The following is a 19,319-nucleotide window of genomic DNA, read 5'->3' on the forward strand; positions in this document are numbered from 1 at the left end:
CATATAGTAAAAACTTTAAGCAACTAATCAATGGAAAGTAATATAACTTTTACATCTTTAATTTAAATTGGGTACTAAGTTACAGACTAAGTTAGTAAAAAAGTTGTAAACTTTTATACTTCATAGATTCAATTATGTTTTTAAATTAATAAGAAATTACATCAAATCTAAATAACCTTGAGGGAGTTAAGTAAGAGAGACAGTAGTGAGTTAGGTAGAGTACATGGCTTAAAGTTATTACAAAAGTAATAGTAGTGTTTATTTATCTTTGCAGTTTAATGTGAAAAAATAATTGATTAGAATGAAAATAAAGTTTGCAATAAGACGTTTTCATCTGCTAAGATGGCTAAGTGCGCTAAGTCGCTAAGTCGCTATTGTCTATTGATATTCTCTTTTAAGTAGAGGTACCTTTAGACACATAAGAAATCAATGCGTTTCGACACTGGTTTGAGGCTGTGATTTTATCGATTATGCTGAACGCCTCTTGTTTTCTTATCAAAGTGTCTAAGCCGAAGCTCGTATATATACGCGTCGGTTCGGTGGCAAGTGTGAATTTGTGTGCAAAATTTAAAGAAGAGAGAGGAATTTTATTCGAAAAGGAGAGATTTATGCAAATTTCAGCAGAGTTTTTTTAATGATTATCAGTTTGCATCTGAAAGAGTTACTGACGCAACAAAAATTTAAAACCGAATGCTCACTTACACAACTTTATATAGTCTAACAAGTTCGCCGTTAATTAACATGACATTTCTTACTGCTTGTAATGTTACAAGACTGAAGAAATGTTACATGATTTGCAACTACTAAGATGTAAATCATGCAATCTGTCATAATTTATTTTGCTAATTACAGTATCAAGTTTACATGATATGTGCTTTCTTTTACATCCTTATAAAGTTTACAACTTATTCTAAACATATATCCTTCTCATAAAGATTAACATAATTAATTAATATAGTGATTTTATGCTGTAAATGTTTTAAAATTGCCAGTAATATTTTTTGTAAATTATACATCCATAAAAATGGACTATAATTACAACTAGCTTTAAAACGTTATTTACTAGCTTTAACAATAGTCCTCAAAAAAACAACAGAGTGCTTTTATTTATATCCTTATAATATGCCTTAATAATGTAAATACAACATATTCTAAACATATATCCTTTTCATAAATTTGTCATGTTAAATAAAACTTTATGTAGTTATTTTAAGCAGTAAATGTTTTAAAATTGCCAGTGATATTTTTTGTAAATTATACATCCATAAAAATGGACTATAATTACAACTAGCTTTAAAACGTTATTTACTAGCTTTAACAAAAGTCCTCAAAAAAAAAAAGTGTCCTTTTAATTGTAACCTTATAAAACTAATAAATTGATTATGTGAAGTTTGTATACAGATCCTAATACTAAAAACCAAGTAGAACAAAAAGTTACATTGACAACCAGCTTTAAACAGATAATAAATTTTAACAAAATGAACAATATAATAATACAGAGAATTATTAAAATTAACTTATAAGACAATGAGAATGTATTATTAAACAAAAATTATTTACAAAAACAACAAACAGCTGAAAGTTTGCTTTTTATAGAAGTTTGTTAATTAATAATAAAACAAAACAAGAAAATTTCATTAAACAACTATATCAACCTTATTAAACAAAATACTGATCTCTTAACAACAAAATTAATTTAGTTTAGCACAAACTTTTTATTTAATATGATTCAATAAATATAAAGTTAACAACTTTTTATTGGTAAGTTAAATTTATAGAATTTCTCATGTTTTATAAATATTCAAAATCAAATGAGTGTTTGTTGTCTCCTGTTTCTACGTCATTAGGTGAGAGTTTAAAAGAAAAGAGAAAAGAAAAAAGACACGGAAAAGAATCAAAATGATAAGAGCTATAAAGTTCTGAGCGTATAACTGTTTTTAAATAAAGCATTAGTTCTCATTGTTAGTTTGTTAAACAATTATAAACTTTTGATGATTAATGTATATGCTCAGAATAAAGTCAGAAAACTATTAAAACTAGTTTTTTATAGACTTTTGTTTTAAGTTTTAAATTTTTTAAAACAAATTTTTAAAGTTGTAAACAAAATAATTGGCTGTATCTCAACTTATATGTCAAAATCGTGATTTCAAACTATCTGTTGTTATTTTTTGGCAAGATTAAAAGTTATATAAGATAAGGCTACCAGTATCAGTTTTTAATTTTCTTTTTAATTGTGCTAACGTACTAATATAAAAAAGTACAAATTTAAAACAGTTTTAAAAATCAATTATCTTTTTCAATCTTAACTCTTAAGTTTAATTGCTGAAATTTGAGTACGGTTTAATTATAGTGTTTGTAGAATTACTATATCTTTTTAGACTTAGAACGTCAAGCGTCTAGTCAAACTATAAAGTTGTATTCTCTTCATTAACAAACATTCGTTTTTAATCTACAAGGTTTAACCGTCTTGTTTTGTAGATACTAAACAAAAAGTTTTATTTATGAACAAAACTAAAATAATTTAAACAGTCATACTCTCTACTGTCAGTTTTCGTCGAATTTTCAAAAATCGAATGTTTAATGTTGTCAATACAAGCTAAGGAAAATTATGCAAATTAGTTTACTATAAAATTGTATGATTCTATGCACATGCCTGTGGACTAAATTTTTTCCAAATAAAAGAGGTTTAACTGTAAAAATACATAAAAATATCATTTATAAGTCACTTTAACAAATGAATAGCCTGTTTTCTTACATATCTTAGTGAAAGAATTGTGAAAAAGAAGCAAAAACTAAGAAAATTAATGAAAATTCAGTTTTTTGGAATTTTAAGTTGAAAATGTACATTAATTGCAAACTTTTACTATTACTTAGCAAACTTCTATTAATTTTAATAGAAGTTTGCTAAGTAATAATAAAACAAAACAAGAAAATTTCATTAAACAACTATTTTGCATCAACCTCATCAAACAAGTTACTGATCTCTTAACAACAAAATTAATTATTCTTTTATTTTTTGCTTATTTTATTAATTAAATATAAATTATTAATTGAATAATAAAACAAAACAAGGAAATTTCATTAAACAACTATTTTGCATCAACCTTATCAAACAAGTTACTGATCTCTTAACAACAAAATTAATTAATCTTTTATTTTTTGCTTATTTTATTCATTAAATATAAATTATTAATTGAATAATAAAACAAAACAAGGAAATTTCATTAAACAACTATTTTGCATCAACCTCATCAAACAAGTTACTGATCTCTTAACAACAAAATTAATTATTCTTTTATTTTTTGCTTATTTTATTAATTAAATATAAATTATTAATTGAATAATAAAACAAAACAAGGAAATTTCATTAAACAACTATTTTGCATCAACCTCATCAAACAAGTTACTGATCTCTTAACAACAAAATTAATTATTCTTTTATTTTTTGCTTATTTTATTCATTAAATATAAATTATTAATTGAATAATAAAACTTGAATAATAAAACAAAACAAGAAAATTTCATTAAACAACTATTTTGCATCAACCTCATCAAACAAGTTACTGATCTCTTAACAACAAAATTAATTATTCTTTTATTTTTTGCTTATTTTATTAATTAAATATAAATTATTAATTGAATAATAAAACAAAACAAGGAAATTTCATTAAACAACTATTTTGCATCAACCTCATCAAACAAGTTACTGATCTCTTAACAACAAAATTAATTATTCTTTTATTTTTTGCTTATTTTATTAATTAAATATAAATTATTAATTGAATAATAAAACAAAACAAGGAAATTTCATTAAACAACTATTTTGCATCAACCTCATCAAACAAGTTACTGATCTCTTAACAACAAAATTAATTAATCTTTTATCTTTTGCTTATTTTATTTAATAAATATAAATAATAATCACCTCTATTAAACCTGGCTTGCATCTCCTGGGCCTTCATGGCTCTGCAGTGTGATCAGTCCTGGGCCTCCATGGCTTCTCTTTGGTGCTTCTCCTCTGTGGTACTTCTCCTCTGTGGTGCTTCTCCTCTGTGGTGCTTCTCCTCTGTGGTGCTTCTCCTCTGTTGTGCTTCTCCTCTGTGGTGCTTCTCCTCTGTGGTGCATCTCCTCTGTGGTGCTTCTCCTCTTTGGTGCTTCTCCTCTGTGGTGCTTCTCCTCTTTGGTGCTTCTCCATTGTGGTGCTTCTTCCTCTTTGATACTTCTCCTCTGTGTGCTGCTTTTGTTGTTACAGCACGGCCACTTTGGCAGAATATGCATTAATAATGTCAGAAACAAACATGTACTTCTTCTTCAACGTTCGCGGGCAAATGAAACATAAAGATTTGAAAATATTGAGAATTCTTCGCGGGCGCTGACGTCACAATCAAATGTAAGAAAAACCTAAGCATTAAAATATTTTAGCAAAAACTTTATCACGAATTATTTTTACCAGGGACCAACTTTTAAAATAGTATTTAAATTAATGTTTAATTGGTTTTAAAGGTTTTACCAATGTTTTAACTTTAATTAATTTATAACAAATTACTTTAAAAATAGTTATTAAATTAATCGCTTACTTTTGAAACGTTTTTTCTTTAATTTTTTTGCGGTACAAATAACGATAAAAATAACGGCAAATAGCTGGGTATGTAAATATTAAACTTTTATTTAATCTACTTGTATTTTTTCTTTATTAGTTTTAAACACTATGTAAAACTTTAAACGACGGTTTAAATAAAAACAAGATAGTTTGACAATTACTAAAATAACCATAACAGCTAGAAATACGATGAAAAGAAATATTCTATCTTTGCTTGCTACATATAGTTAAGCATGTTTTAAACCTGTGCAGAACACTATAAAAGTTTTATATTTAAATGCACTATGTATATATCGACTTCTCTTCCATTCTTTTGTATGAAATAAGCTATATTAGTAAAACTATTATATAAACAAAATAGAAAAATTAATTACTCTGTGTAAATAGTGAGATAAATACTGTATTAATTAGATTTAAACAACAAGTTTTAACACAATTCGTTAAAAAAGTAAGCATTTATCAATAAATTTAGTGTATAAGTAAAATTTAAACACAATTAAACAAGTTTTAAGCTTATTAATGAAACATAAAGAACATTATAGCAGCTTTTAAAATGCTATAAAATAAAGTAACGTTTGAAACTATTTGTTTTAATCAAAAACAAAGAGAGAATATAAACTTTTTATGAATATTGAGTGTAGACACACTAAACTTAGTTACTATGCTTGTGTTTTTACTTTAAAGTAAAACTGTAGCTGGTTCTGTTTTGAAAATAAACATAACTTTTAAATTTAAAACGATTTTCGCAAAAAGTATGAACATCAATACTTTTAAGTTTTATTAATAAGTAAATAAATAAAAAAGTAGCCAAAAAGAGTTTGTAGTTTATACATTGATATTTGAAATGTTATAACAAATCATAGAATAAAAAATATTTTGTCTATTGTATTATATGCAACAGAGAAGTAATAAGCATATAGTAAAAACTTTAAGCAACTAATCAATGGAAAGTAATATAACTTTTACATCTTTAATTTAAATTGGGTACTAAGTTACAGACTAAGTTAGTAAAAAAGTTGTAAACTTTTATACTTCATAGATTCAATTATGTTTTTAAATTAATAAGAAATTACATCAAATCTAAATAACCTTGAGGGAGTTAAGTAAGAGAGACAGTAGTGAGTTAGGTAGAGTACATGGCTTAAAGTTATTACAAAAGTAATAGTAGTGTTTATTTATCTTTGCAGTTTAATGTGAAAAAATAATTGATTAGAATGAAAATAAAGTTTGCAATAAGACGTTTTCATCTGCTAAGATGGCTAAGTGCGCTAAGTCGCTAAGTCGCTATTGTCTATTGATATTCTCTTTTAAGTAGAGGTACCTTTAGACACATAAGAAATCAATGCGTTTCGACACTGGTTTGAGGCTGTGATTTTATCGATTATGCTGAACGCCTCTTGTTTTCTTATCAAAGTGTCTAAGCCGAAGCTCGTATATATACGCGTCGGTTCGGTGGCAAGTGTGAATTTGTGTGCAAAATTTAAAGAAGAGAGAGGAATTTTATTCGAAAAGGAGAGATTTATGCAAATTTCAGCAGAGTTTTTTTAATGATTATCAGTTTGCATCTGAAAGAGTTACTGACGCAACAAAAATTTAAAACCGAATGCTCACTTACACAACTTTATATAGTCTAACAAGTTCGCCGTTAATTAACATGACATTTCTTACTGCTTGTAATGTTACAAGACTGAAGAAATGTTACATGATTTGCAACTACTAAGATGTAAATCATGCAATCTGTCATAATTTATTTTGCTAATTACAGTATCAAGTTTACATGATATGTGCTTTCTTTTACATCCTTATAAAGTTTACAACTTATTCTAAACATATATCCTTCTCATAAAGATTAACATAATTAATTAATATAGTGATTTTATGCTGTAAATGTTTTAAAATTGCCAGTAATATTTTTTGTAAATTATACATCCATAAAAATGGACTATAATTACAACTAGCTTTAAAACGTTATTTACTAGCTTTAACAATAGTCCTCAAAAAAACAACAGAGTGCTTTTATTTATATCCTTATAATATGCCTTAATAATGTAAATACAACATATTCTAAACATATATCCTTTTCATAAATTTGTCATGTTAAATAAAACTTTATGTAGTTATTTTAAGCAGTAAATGTTTTAAAATTGCCAGTGATATTTTTTGTAAATTATACATCCATAAAAATGGACTATAATTACAACTAGCTTTAAAACGTTATTTACTAGCTTTAACAAAAGTCCTCAAAAAAAAAAAGTGTCCTTTTAATTGTAACCTTATAAAACTAATAAATTGATTATGTGAAGTTTGTATACAGATCCTAATACTAAAAACCAAGTAGAACAAAAAGTTACATTGACAACCAGCTTTAAACAGATAATAAATTTTAACAAAATGAACAATATAATAATACAGAGAATTATTAAAATTAACTTATAAGACAATGAGAATGTATTATTAAACAAAAATTATTTACAAAAACAACAAACAGCTGAAAGTTTGCTTTTTATAGAAGTTTGTTAATTAATAATAAAACAAAACAAGAAAATTTCATTAAACAACTATATCAACCTTATTAAACAAAATACTGATCTCTTAACAACAAAATTAATTTAGTTTAGCACAAACTTTTTATTTAATATGATTCAATAAATATAAAGTTAACAACTTTTTATTGGTAAGTTAAATTTATAGAATTTCTCATGTTTTATAAATATTCAAAATCAAATGAGTGTTTGTTGTCTCCTGTTTCTACGTCATTAGGTGAGAGTTTAAAAGAAAAGAGAAAAGAAAAAAGACACGGAAAAGAATCAAAATGATAAGAGCTATAAAGTTCTGAGCGTATAACTGTTTTTAAATAAAGCATTAGTTCTCATTGTTAGTTTGTTAAACAATTATAAACTTTTGATGATTAATGTATATGCTCAGAATAAAGTCAGAAAACTATTAAAACTAGTTTTTTATAGACTTTTGTTTTAAGTTTTAAATTTTTTAAAACAAATTTTTAAAGTTGTAAACAAAATAATTGGCTGTATCTCAACTTATATGTCAAAATCGTGATTTCAAACTATCTGTTGTTATTTTTTGGCAAGATTAAAAGTTATATAAGATAAGGCTACCAGTATCAGTTTTTAATTTTCTTTTTAATTGTGCTAACGTACTAATATAAAAACGTACAAATTTAAAACAGTTTTAAAAATCAATTATCTTTTTCAATCTTAACTCTTAAGTTTAATTGCTGAAATTTGAGTACGGTTTAATTATAGTGTTTGTAGAATTACTATATCTTTTTAGACTTAGAACGTCAAGCGTCTAGTCAAACTATAAAGTTGTATTCTCTTCATTAACAAACATTCGTTTTTAATCTACAAGGTTTAACCGTCTTGTTTTGTAGATACTAAACAAAAAGTTTTATTTATGAACAAAACTAAAATAATTTAAACAGTCATACTCTCTACTGTCAGTTTTCGTCGAATTTTCAAAAATCGAATGTTTAATGTTGTCAATACAAGCTATGGAAAATTATGCAAATTAGTTTACTATAAAATTGTATGATTCTATGCACATGCCTGTGGACTAAATTTTTTCCAAATAAAAGAGGTTTAACTGTAAAAATACATAAAAATATCATTTATAAGTCACTTTAACAAATGAATAGCCTGTTTTCTTACATATTTTAGTGAAAGAATTGTGAAAAAGAAGCAAAAACTAAGAAAATTAATGAAAATTCAGTTTTTTGGAATTTTGAGTTGAAAATGTACATTAAGATGCTTCTAAAACAATTGGTGAACATTTAAGTGGTTTAAAAATACTCAAGTATTGCTTTTATAGGCCATGGCCCGCTTTCTAATATGTTTTTGGGTTGGTTTTAAAAATTGGAAATATCACGACAAAGTACTATTTTGGCCCTTTTCCAAACTTGCCTATTAAACCAGGGTAATTTTTATATAACTCATTTTGAAACTGTTATTGTATAAATTTTTTACTTGATCTTAGTGTTTATAAGTATACTAACTGATCTTACTTATTTTTTTTCAAAGTTTTAAAACATATTTTACGCAATTGATCCGGTTGCTGCTTTCCGTAATGCATAGTGTAATTTTAAAAAATACCCTTAAGTACACCTAAGACTTTTATTTCAGGGAAACCCTGCTTTCAATAAGGCAAAACAATAATATTTAACGTAATAAAAGTAAAGCGAAATCTTATTTTTATAATTCATATCAAAAGAAAAACATGCACATTTCACAGCCTACAATATAAGATATAAAAGAATATTACAACCAAAATTTAGTTTTCTTTAAATTTTAATCGCTTGAAACAAAATATTTTGTATACATTCAAAAAGTTCAAGTATTAGTTGTAGCAACTCTAACACAAGCTCCTTGCTCATGGCTGGTAATAGTAATGTGTATGTTAGTGTACTTTCGTACACTTTCAAAATTTTAACACTTTAAAAGACTTATTGGCAAGTTAAATTTATAGAATTTCTCATGTTTTATAAATATTCAAAATCAAATGAGTGTTTGTTGTCTCCTGTTTCTACGTCATTAGGTGAGAGTTTGAAAAAAAAGAGAAAAGAAAAAAGACACGGAAAAGGATCAAAATGATAAGAGCTATAAAGTTCTGAGCGTATAACTGTTTTTAAATAAAGCATTAGTTCTCATTGTTAGTTTGTTAAACAATTATAAATTTTTGATGATTAATGTATATGCTCAGAATAAAGTCAGAAAACTATTAAAACTAGTTTTTTATAGACTTTTATTCTTAAGTTTTAAATTTTTTAAAACAAATTTTTAAAGTTGTAAACAAAATAATTGGCTGTATCTCAACTTATATGTCAAAATCGTGATTTCAAACTATCTGTTATTATTTTTTGGCAAGATTAAAAGTTATATAAGATAAGGCTACCAGTATCAGTTTTTAATTTTCTTTTTAATTGTGCTAACGTACTAATATAAAAACGTACAAATTTAAAACAGTTTTAAAAATCAATTATCTTTTTCAATCTTAACTCTTAAGTTTAATTGCTGAAATTTGAGTACGGTTTAATTATAGTGTTTGTAGAATTACTGTATCTTTTTAGACTTAGAACGTCAAGCGTCTAGTCAAACTATAAAGTTGTATTCTCTTCATTAACAAACATTCGTTTTTAATCTACAAGGTTTAACCGTCTTGTTTTGTAGATACTAAACAAAAAGTTTTATTTATGAACAAAACTAAAATAATTTAAACAGTCATACTCTCTACTGTCAGTTTTCGTCGAATTTTCAAAAATCGAATGTTTAATGTTGTCAATACAAGCTATGGAAAATTATGCAAATTAGTTTACTATAAAATTGTATGATTCTATGCACATGCCTGTGGACTAAATTTTTTCCAAATAAAAGAGGTTTAACTGTAAAATACATAAAAATATCATTTATAAGTCACTTTAACAAATGAATAGCCTGTATTCTTACATATTTTAGTGAAAGAATTGTGAAAAAGAAGCAAAAACTAAGAAAATTAATGAAAATTCAGTTTTTTGGAATTTTAAGTTGAAAATGTACATTAATTGCAAACTTTTACTATTACTTAGCAAACTTCTATTAATTTTAATAGAAGTTTGCTAAGTAATAATAAAACAAAACAAGAAAATTTCATTAAACCACTATATCAACCTTATCAAACAAGTTACTGATCTCTTAACAACAAAATTAATTATTCTTTTATTTTTTGCTTATTTTATTAATTAAATATAAATTATTAATTGAATAATAAAACAAAACAAGAAAATTTCTTTAAACAACTATATCAACCTTATCAAACAAGTTACTGATCTCTTAACAACAAAATTAATTATTCTTTTATTTTTTGCTTATTTTATTAATTAAATATAAATTATTAATTGAATAATAAAACAAAACAAGGAAATTTCATTAAACAACTATTTTGCATCAACCTCATCAAACAAGTTACTGATCTCTTAACAACAAAATTAATTATTCTTTTATTTTTTGCTTATTTTATTAATTAAATATAAATTATTAATTGAATAATAAAACAAAACAAGGAAATTTCATTAAACAACTATTTTGCATCAACCTCATCAAACAAGTTACTGATCTCTTAACAACAAAATTAATTAATCTTTTATTTTTTGCTTATTTTATTCATTAAATATAAATTATTGGTTGAATAATAAAACAAAACAAGAAAATTTCATTAAACAACTATTCTGCATATTTTTTGCTTATTTTATTTAACAAATATAAATTATTAATTGAATAATAAAACAAAACAAGGAAATTTCATTAAACAACTATTTTGCATCAACCTCATCAAACAAGTTACTGATCTCTTAACAACAAAATTAATTATTCTTTTATTTTTTGCTTATTTTATTAATTAATTATAAATTATTAATTGAATAATAAAACAAAACAAGGAAATTTCATTAAACAACTATTTTGCATCAACCTCATCAAACAAGTTACTGATCTCTTAACAACAAAATTAATTAATCTTTTATTTTTTGCTTATTTTATTTAATAAATATAAATAATAATCACCTCTATTAAACCTGGCTTGCATCTCCTGGGCCTTCATGGCTCTGCAGTGTGATCAGTCCTGGGCCTCCATGGCTTCTCTTTGGTGCTTCTCCTCTGTGGTACTTCTCCTCTGTGGTGCTTCTCCTCTGTGGTGCTTCTTCCTCTGTGGTGCTTCTCCTCTTTGGTGCTTCTCCTCTTTGGTGCTTCTCCATTGTGGTGCTTCTTCCTCTTTGATACTTCTCCTCTGTGTGCTGCTTTTGTTGTTACAGCACGGCCACTTTGGCAGAATATGCATTAATAATGTCAGAAACAAACATGTACTTCTTCTTCAACGTTCGCGGGCAAATGAAACATAAAGATTTGAAAATATTGAGAATTCTTCGCGGGCGCTGACGTCACAATCAAATGTAAGAAAAACCTAAGCATTAAAATATTTTAGCAAAAACTTTATCACGAATTATTTTTACCAGGGACCAACTTTTAAAATAGTATTTAAATTAATGTTTAATTGGTTTTAAAGGTTTTACCAATGTTTTAACTTTAATTAATTTATAATAAATTACTTTAAAAATAGTTATTAAATTAATCGCTTACTTTTGAAACGTTTTTTCTTTAATTTTTTTGCGGTACAAATAACGATAAAAATAACGGCAAATAGCTGGGTATGTAAATATTAAACTTTTATTTAATCTACTTGTATTTTTTCTTTATTAGTTTTAAACACTATGTAAAACTTTAAACGACGGTTTAAATAAAAACAAGATAGTTTGACAATTACTAAAATAACCATAACAGCTAGAAATACGATGAAAAGAAATATTCTATCTTTGCTTGCTACATATAGTTAAGCATGTTTTAAACCTGTGCAGAACACTATAAAAGTTTTATATTTAAATGCACTATGTATATATCGACTTCTCTTCCATTCTTTTGTATGAAATAAGCTATATTAGTAAAACTATTATATAAACAAAATAGAAAAATTAATTACTCTGTGTAAATAGTGAGATAAATACTGTATTAATTAGATTTAAACAACAAGTTTTAACACAATTCGTTAAAAAAGTAAGCATTTATCAATAAATTTAGTGTATAAGTAAAATTTAAACACAATTAAACAAGTTTTAAGCTTATTAATGAAACATAAAGAACATTATAGCAGCTTTTAAAATGCTATAAAATAAAGTAACGTTTGAAACTATTTGTTTTAATCAAAAACAAAGAGAGAATATAAACTTTTTATGAATATTGAGTGTAGACACACTAAACTTAGTTACTATGCTTGTGTTTTTACTTTAAAGTAAAACTGTAGCTGGTTCTGTTTTGAAAATAAACATAACTTTTAAATTTAAAACGATTTTCGCAAAAAGTATGAACATCAATACTTTTAAGTTTTATTAAATAATAAGTAAATAAATAGAAAAGTAGCCAAAAAGAGTTTGTAGTTTATACATTGATATTTGAAATGTTATAACAAATCATAGAATAAAAAATATTTTGTCTATTGTATTATATGCAACAGAGAAGTAATAAGCATATAGTAAAAACTTTAAGCAACTAATCAATGGAAAGTAATATAACTTTTACATCTTTAATTTAAATTGGGTACTAAGTTACAGACTAAGTTAGTAAAAAAGTTGTAAACTTTTATACTTCATAGATTCAATTATGTTTTTAAATTAATAAGAAATTACATCAAATCTAAATAACCTTGAGGGAGTTAAGTAAGAGAGACAGTAGTGAGTTAGGTAGAGTACATGGCTTAAAGTTATTACAAAAGTAATAGTAGTGTTTATTTATCTTTGCAGTTTAATGTGAAAAAATAATTGATTAGAATGAAAATAAAGTTTGCAATAAGACGTTTTCATCTGCTAAGATGGCTAAGTGCGCTAAGTCGCTAAGTCGCTATTGTCTATTGATATTCTCTTTTATGTAGAAGTACCTTTAGACACATAAGAAATCAATGCGTTTCGACACTGGTTTGAGGCTGTGATTTTATCGATTATGCTGAACGCCTCTTGTTTTCTTATCAAAGTGTCTAAGCCGAAGCTCGTATATATACGCGTCGGTTCGGTGGCAAGTGTGAATTTGTGTGCAAAATTTAAAGAAGAGAGAGGAATTTTATTCGAAAAGGAGAGATTTATGCAAATTTCAGCAGAGTTTTTTTAATGATTATCAGTTTGCATCTGAAAGAGTTACTGACGCAACAAAAATTTAAAACCGAATGCTCACTTACACAACTTTATATAGTCTAACAAGTTCGCCGTTAATTAACATGACATTTCTTACTGCTTGTAATGTTACAAGACTGAAGAAATGTTACATGATTTGCAACTACTAAGATGTAAATCATGCAATCTGTCATAATTTATTTTGCTAATTACAGTATCAAGTTTACATGATATGTGCTTTCTTTTACATCCTTATAAAGTTTACAACTTATTTTAAACATATATCCTTCTCATAAAGATTAACATAATTAATTAATATAGTGATTTTATGCTGTAAATGTTTTAAAATTGCCAGTAATATTTTTTGTAAATTATACGTCCATAAAAATGGATTATAATTACAACTAGCTTTAAAACGTTATTTACTAGCTTTAACAAAAGTCCTCAAAAAAACAACAGAGTGCTTTTATTTATATCCTTATAATATGCATTAATAATGTAAATACAACATATTCTAAACATATATCCTTTTCATAAATTTGTCATGTTAAATAAAACTTTATGTAGTTATTTTAAGCAGTAAATGTTTTAAAATTGCCAGTGATATTTTTTGTAAATTATACATCCATAAAAATGGACTATAATTACAACTAGCTTTAAAACGTTATTTACTAGCTTTAACAAAAGTCCTCAAAAAAAAAAAAGTGTCCTTTTAATTGTAACCTTATAAAACTAATAAATTGATTATGTGAAGTTTGTATACAGATCCTAATACTAAAAACCAAGTAGAACAAAAAGTTACATTGACAACCAGCTTTAAACAGATAATAAATTTTAACAAAATGAACAATATAATAATACAGAGAATTATTAAAATTAACTTATAAGACAATGAGAATGTATTATTAAACAAAAATTATTTACAAAAACAACAAACAGCTGAAAGTTTGCTTTTTATAGAAGTTTGTTAATTAATAATAAAACAAAACAAGAAAATTTCATTAAACAACTATATCAACCTTATTAAACAAAATACTGATCTCTTAACAACAAAATTAATTTAGTTTAGCACAAACTTTTTATTTAATATGATTCAATAAATATAAAGTTAACAACTTTTTATTGGTAAGTTAAATTTATAGAATTTCTCATGTTTTATAAATATTCAAAATCAAATGAGTGTTTGTTGTCTCCTGTTTCCACGTCATTAGGTGAGAGTTTAAAAAAAAGAGAAAAGAAAAAAGACACGGAAAAGGATCAAAATGACAAGAGCTATAAAGTTCTGAGCGTGTAACTGTTTTTAAATAAAGCATTAGTTCTCATTGTTAGTTTGTTAAACAATTATAAACTTTTGATGATTAATGTATATGCTCAGAATAAAGTCAGAAAACTATTAAAACTAGGTTTTTATAGGCTTTTATTCTTAAGTTTTAAATTTTTTAAAACAAATTTTTAAAGTTGTAAACAAAATAATTGGCTGTATCTCAACTTAATCGGTCAAAATCGTGATTTCAAACTATCTGTTGTTATTTTTTGGCAAGATTAAAAGTTATATAAGATAAGGCTACCAGTATCAGTTTTTAATTTTCTTTTTAATTGTGCTAACGTACTAATATAAAAACGTACAAATTTAAAACAGTTTTAAAAATCAGTTATCTTTTTCAATCTTAACTCTTAAGTTTAATTGCTGAAATTTGAGTACGGTTTAATTATAGTGTTTGTAGAATTACTATATCTTTTTAGACTTAGAACGTCAAGCGTCTAGTCAAACTATAAAGTTGTATTCTCTTCATTAACAAACATTCGTTTTTAATCTACAAGGTTTAACCGTCTTGTTTTGTAGATACTAAACAAAAAGTTTTATTTATGAACAAAACTAAAATAATTTAAACAGTCATACTCTCTACTGTCAGTTTTCGTCGAATTTTCAAAAATCGAATGTTTAATGTTGTCAATACAAGCTATGGAAAATTATGCAAATTAGTTTACTATAAAATTGTATGATTCTATGCACATGCCTGTGGACTAAATTTTTTCCAAATAAAAGAGGTTTAACTGTAAAATACATAAAAATATCATTTATAAGTCACTTTAACAAATGAATAGCCTGTTTTCTTACATATTTTAGTGAAAGAATTGTGAAAAAGAAGCAAAAACTAAGAAAATTAATGAAAATTCAGTTTTTTGGAATTTTAAGTTGAAAATGTACATTAAGATGCTTCTAAAACAATTGGTGAACATTTAAGTGGTTTAAAAATACTCAAGTATTGCTTTTATAGGCCATGGCCCGCTTTCTAATATGTTTTTGGGTTGGTTTTTAAAATTGGAAATATCACGACAAAGTACTATTTTGGCCCTTTTCCAAACTTGCCTATTAAACCAGGGTAATTTTTTATATAACTCATTTTGAAACTGTTATTGTATAAATTTTTTACTTGATCTTAGTGTTTATAAGTATACTAACTGATCTTACTTATTTTTTTTCAAAGTTTTAAAACATATTTTACGCAATTGATCCGGTTGCTGCTTTCCGTAATGCATAGTGTAATTTTAAAAAATACCCTTAAGTACACCTAAGACTTTTATTTCAGGGAAACCCTGCTTTCAATAAGGCAAAACAATAATATTTAACGTAATAAAAGTAAAGCGAAATCTTATTTTTATAATTCATATCAAAAGAAAAACATGCACATTTCACAGCCTACAATATAAGATATAAAAGAATATTACAACCAAAATTTAGTTTTCTTTAAATTTTAATCGCTTGAAACTAAACATTTTGTATACATTTAAAAAGTTCAAGTATTAGTTGTAGCAACTCTAACACAAGCTCCTTGCTCATGGCTGGTAATAGTAATGTGTATGTTAGTGTACTTTCGTACACTTTCAAAATTTTAACACTTTAAAAGACTTATTGGTAAGTTAAATTTATAGAATTTCTCATGTTTTATAAATATTCAAAATCAAATGAGTGTTTGTTGTCTCCTGTTTCTACGTCATTAGGTGAGAGTTTAAAAAAAAAGAGAAAAGAAAAAAGACACGGAAAAGGATCAAAATGATAAGAGCTATAAAGTTCTGAGCGTATAACTGTTTTTAAATAAAGCATTAGTTCTCATTGTTAGTTTGTTAAACAATTATAAACTTTTGATGATTAATGTATATGCTCAGAATAAAGTCAGAAAACTATTAAAACTAGTTTTTTATAGACTTTTATTCTCAAGTTTTAAATTTTTTAAAACAAATTTTTAAAGTTGTAAACAAAATAATTGGCTGTATCTCAACTTATATGTCAAAATCGTGATTTCAAACTATCTGTTATTATTTTTGGCAAGATTAAAAGTTATATAAGATAAGGCTACCAGTATCAGTTTTTAATTTTCTTTTTAATTGTGCTAACGTACTAATATAAAAACGTACAAATTTAAAACAGTTTTAAAAATCAATTATCTTTTTCAATCTTAACTCTTAAGTTTAATTGCTGAAATTTGAGTACGGTTTAATTATAGTGTTTGTAGAATTACTATATCTTTTTAGACTTAGAACGTCAAGCGTCTAGTCAAACTATAAAGTTGTATTCTCTTCATTAACAAACATTCGTTTTTAATCTACAAGGTTTAACCGTCTTGTTTTGTAGATACTAAACAAAAAGTTTTATTTATGAACAAAACTAAAATAATTTAAACAGTCATACTCTCTACTGTCAGTTTTCGTCGAATTTTCAAAAATCGAATGTTTAATGTTGTCAATACAAGCTATGGAAAATTATGCAAATTAGTTTACTATAAAATTGTATGATTCTATGCACATGCCTGTGGACTAAATTTTTTCCAAATAAAAGAGGTTTAACTGTAAAATACATAAAAATATCATTTATAAGTCACTTTAACAAATGAATAGCCTGTTTTCTTACATATTTTAGTGAAAGAATTGTGAAAAAGAAGCAAAAACTAAGAAAATTAATGAAAATTCAGTTTTTTGGAATTTTAAGTTGAAAATGTACATTAAGATGCTTCTAAAACAATTGGTGAACATTTAAGTGGTTTAAAAATACTCAAGTATTGCTTTTATAGGCCATGGCCCGCTTTCTAATATGTTTTTGGGTTGGTTTTTAAAATTGGAAATATCACGACAAAGTACTATTTTGGCCCTTTTCCAAACTTGCCTATTAAACCAGGGTAATTTTTTATATAACTCATTTTGAAACTGTTATTGTATAAATTTTTTACTTGATCTTAGTGTTTATAAGTATACTAACTGATCTTACTTATTTTTTTTCAAAGTTTTAAAACATATTTTACGCAATTGATCCGGTTGCTGCTTTCCGTAATGCATAGTGTAATTTTAAAAAATACCCTTAAGTACACCTAAGACTTTTATTTCAGGGAAACCCTGCTTTCAATAAGGCAAAACAATAATATTTAACGTAATAAAAGTAAAGCGAAATCTTATTTTTATAATTCATATCAAAAGAAAAACATGCACATTTCACAGCCTACAATATAAGATATAAAAGAATATTACAACCAAAATTTAGTTTTCTTTAAATTTTAATCGCTTGAAACTAAACATTTTGTATACATTTAAAAAGTTCAAGTATTAGTTGTAGCAACTCTAACACAAGCTCCTTGCTCATGGCTGGTAATAGTAATGTGTATGTTAGTGTACTTTCGTACACTTTCAAAATTTTAACACTTTAAAAGACTTATTGGTAAGTTAAATTTATAGAATTTCTCATGTTTTATAAATATTCAAAATCAAATGAGTGTTTGTTGTCTCCTGTTTCTACGTCATTAGGTGAGAGTTTAAAAAAAAAGAGAAAAGAAAAAAGACACGGAAAAGGATCAAAATGATAAGAGCTATAAAGTTCTGAGCGTATAACTGTTTTTAAATAAAGCATTAGTTCTCATTGTTAGTTTGTTAAACAATTATAAACTTTTGATGATTAATGTATATGCTCAGAATAAAGTCAGAAAACTATTAAAACTAGTTTTTTATAGACTTTTATTCTCAAGTTTTAAATTTTTTAAAACAAATTTTTAAAGTTGTAAACAAAATAATTGGCTGTATCTCAACTTATATGTCAAAATCGTGATTTCAAACTATCTGTTATTATTTTTGGCAAGATTAAAAGTTATATAAGATAAGGCTACCAGTATCAGTTTTTAATTTTCTTTTTAATTGTGCTAACGTACTAATATAAAAACGTACAAATTTAAAACAGTTTTAAAAATCAATTATCTTTTTCAATCTTAACTCTTAAGTTTAATTGCTGAAATTTGAGTACGGTTTAATTATAGTGTTTGTAGAATTACTATATCTTTTTAGACTTAGAACGTCAAGCGTCTAGTCAAACTATAAAGTTGTATTCTCTTCATTAACAAACATTCGTTTTTAATCTACAAGGTTTAACCGTCTTGTTTTGTAGATACTAAACAAAAAGTTTTATTTATGAACAAAACTAAAATAATTTAAACAGTCATACTCTCTACTGTCAGTTTTCGTCGAATTTTCAAAAATCGAATGTTTAATGTTGTCAATACAAGCTATGGAAAATTATGCAAATTAGTTTACTATAAAATTGTATGATTCTATGCACATGCCTGTGGACTAAATTTTTTCCAAATAAAAGAGGTTTAACTGTAAAATACATAAAAATATCATTTATAAGTCACTTTAACAAATGAATAGCCTGTTTTCTTACATATTTTAGTGAAAGAATTGTGAAAAAGAAGCAAAAACTAAGAAAATTAATGAAAATTCAGTTTTTTGGAATTTTAAGTTGAAAATGTACATTAAGATGCTTCTAAAACAATTGGTGAACATTTAAGTGGTTTAAAAATACTCAAGTATTGCTTTTATAGGCCATGGCCCGCTTTCTAATATGTTTTTGGGTTGGTTTTTAAAATTGGAAATATCACGACAAAGTACTATTTTGGCCCTTTTCCAAACTTGCCTATTAAACCAGGGTAATTTTTTATATAACTCATTTTGAAACTGTTATTGTATAAATTTTTTACT

Source organism: Thalia democratica, chromosome 3 (genome assembly GCF_965202585.1).
Source record: "Thalia democratica chromosome 3, ktThaDemo2.hap1.1, whole genome shotgun sequence".
Taxonomy (NCBI): Eukaryota; Metazoa; Chordata; class Thaliacea; order Salpida; family Salpidae; genus Thalia; species Thalia democratica.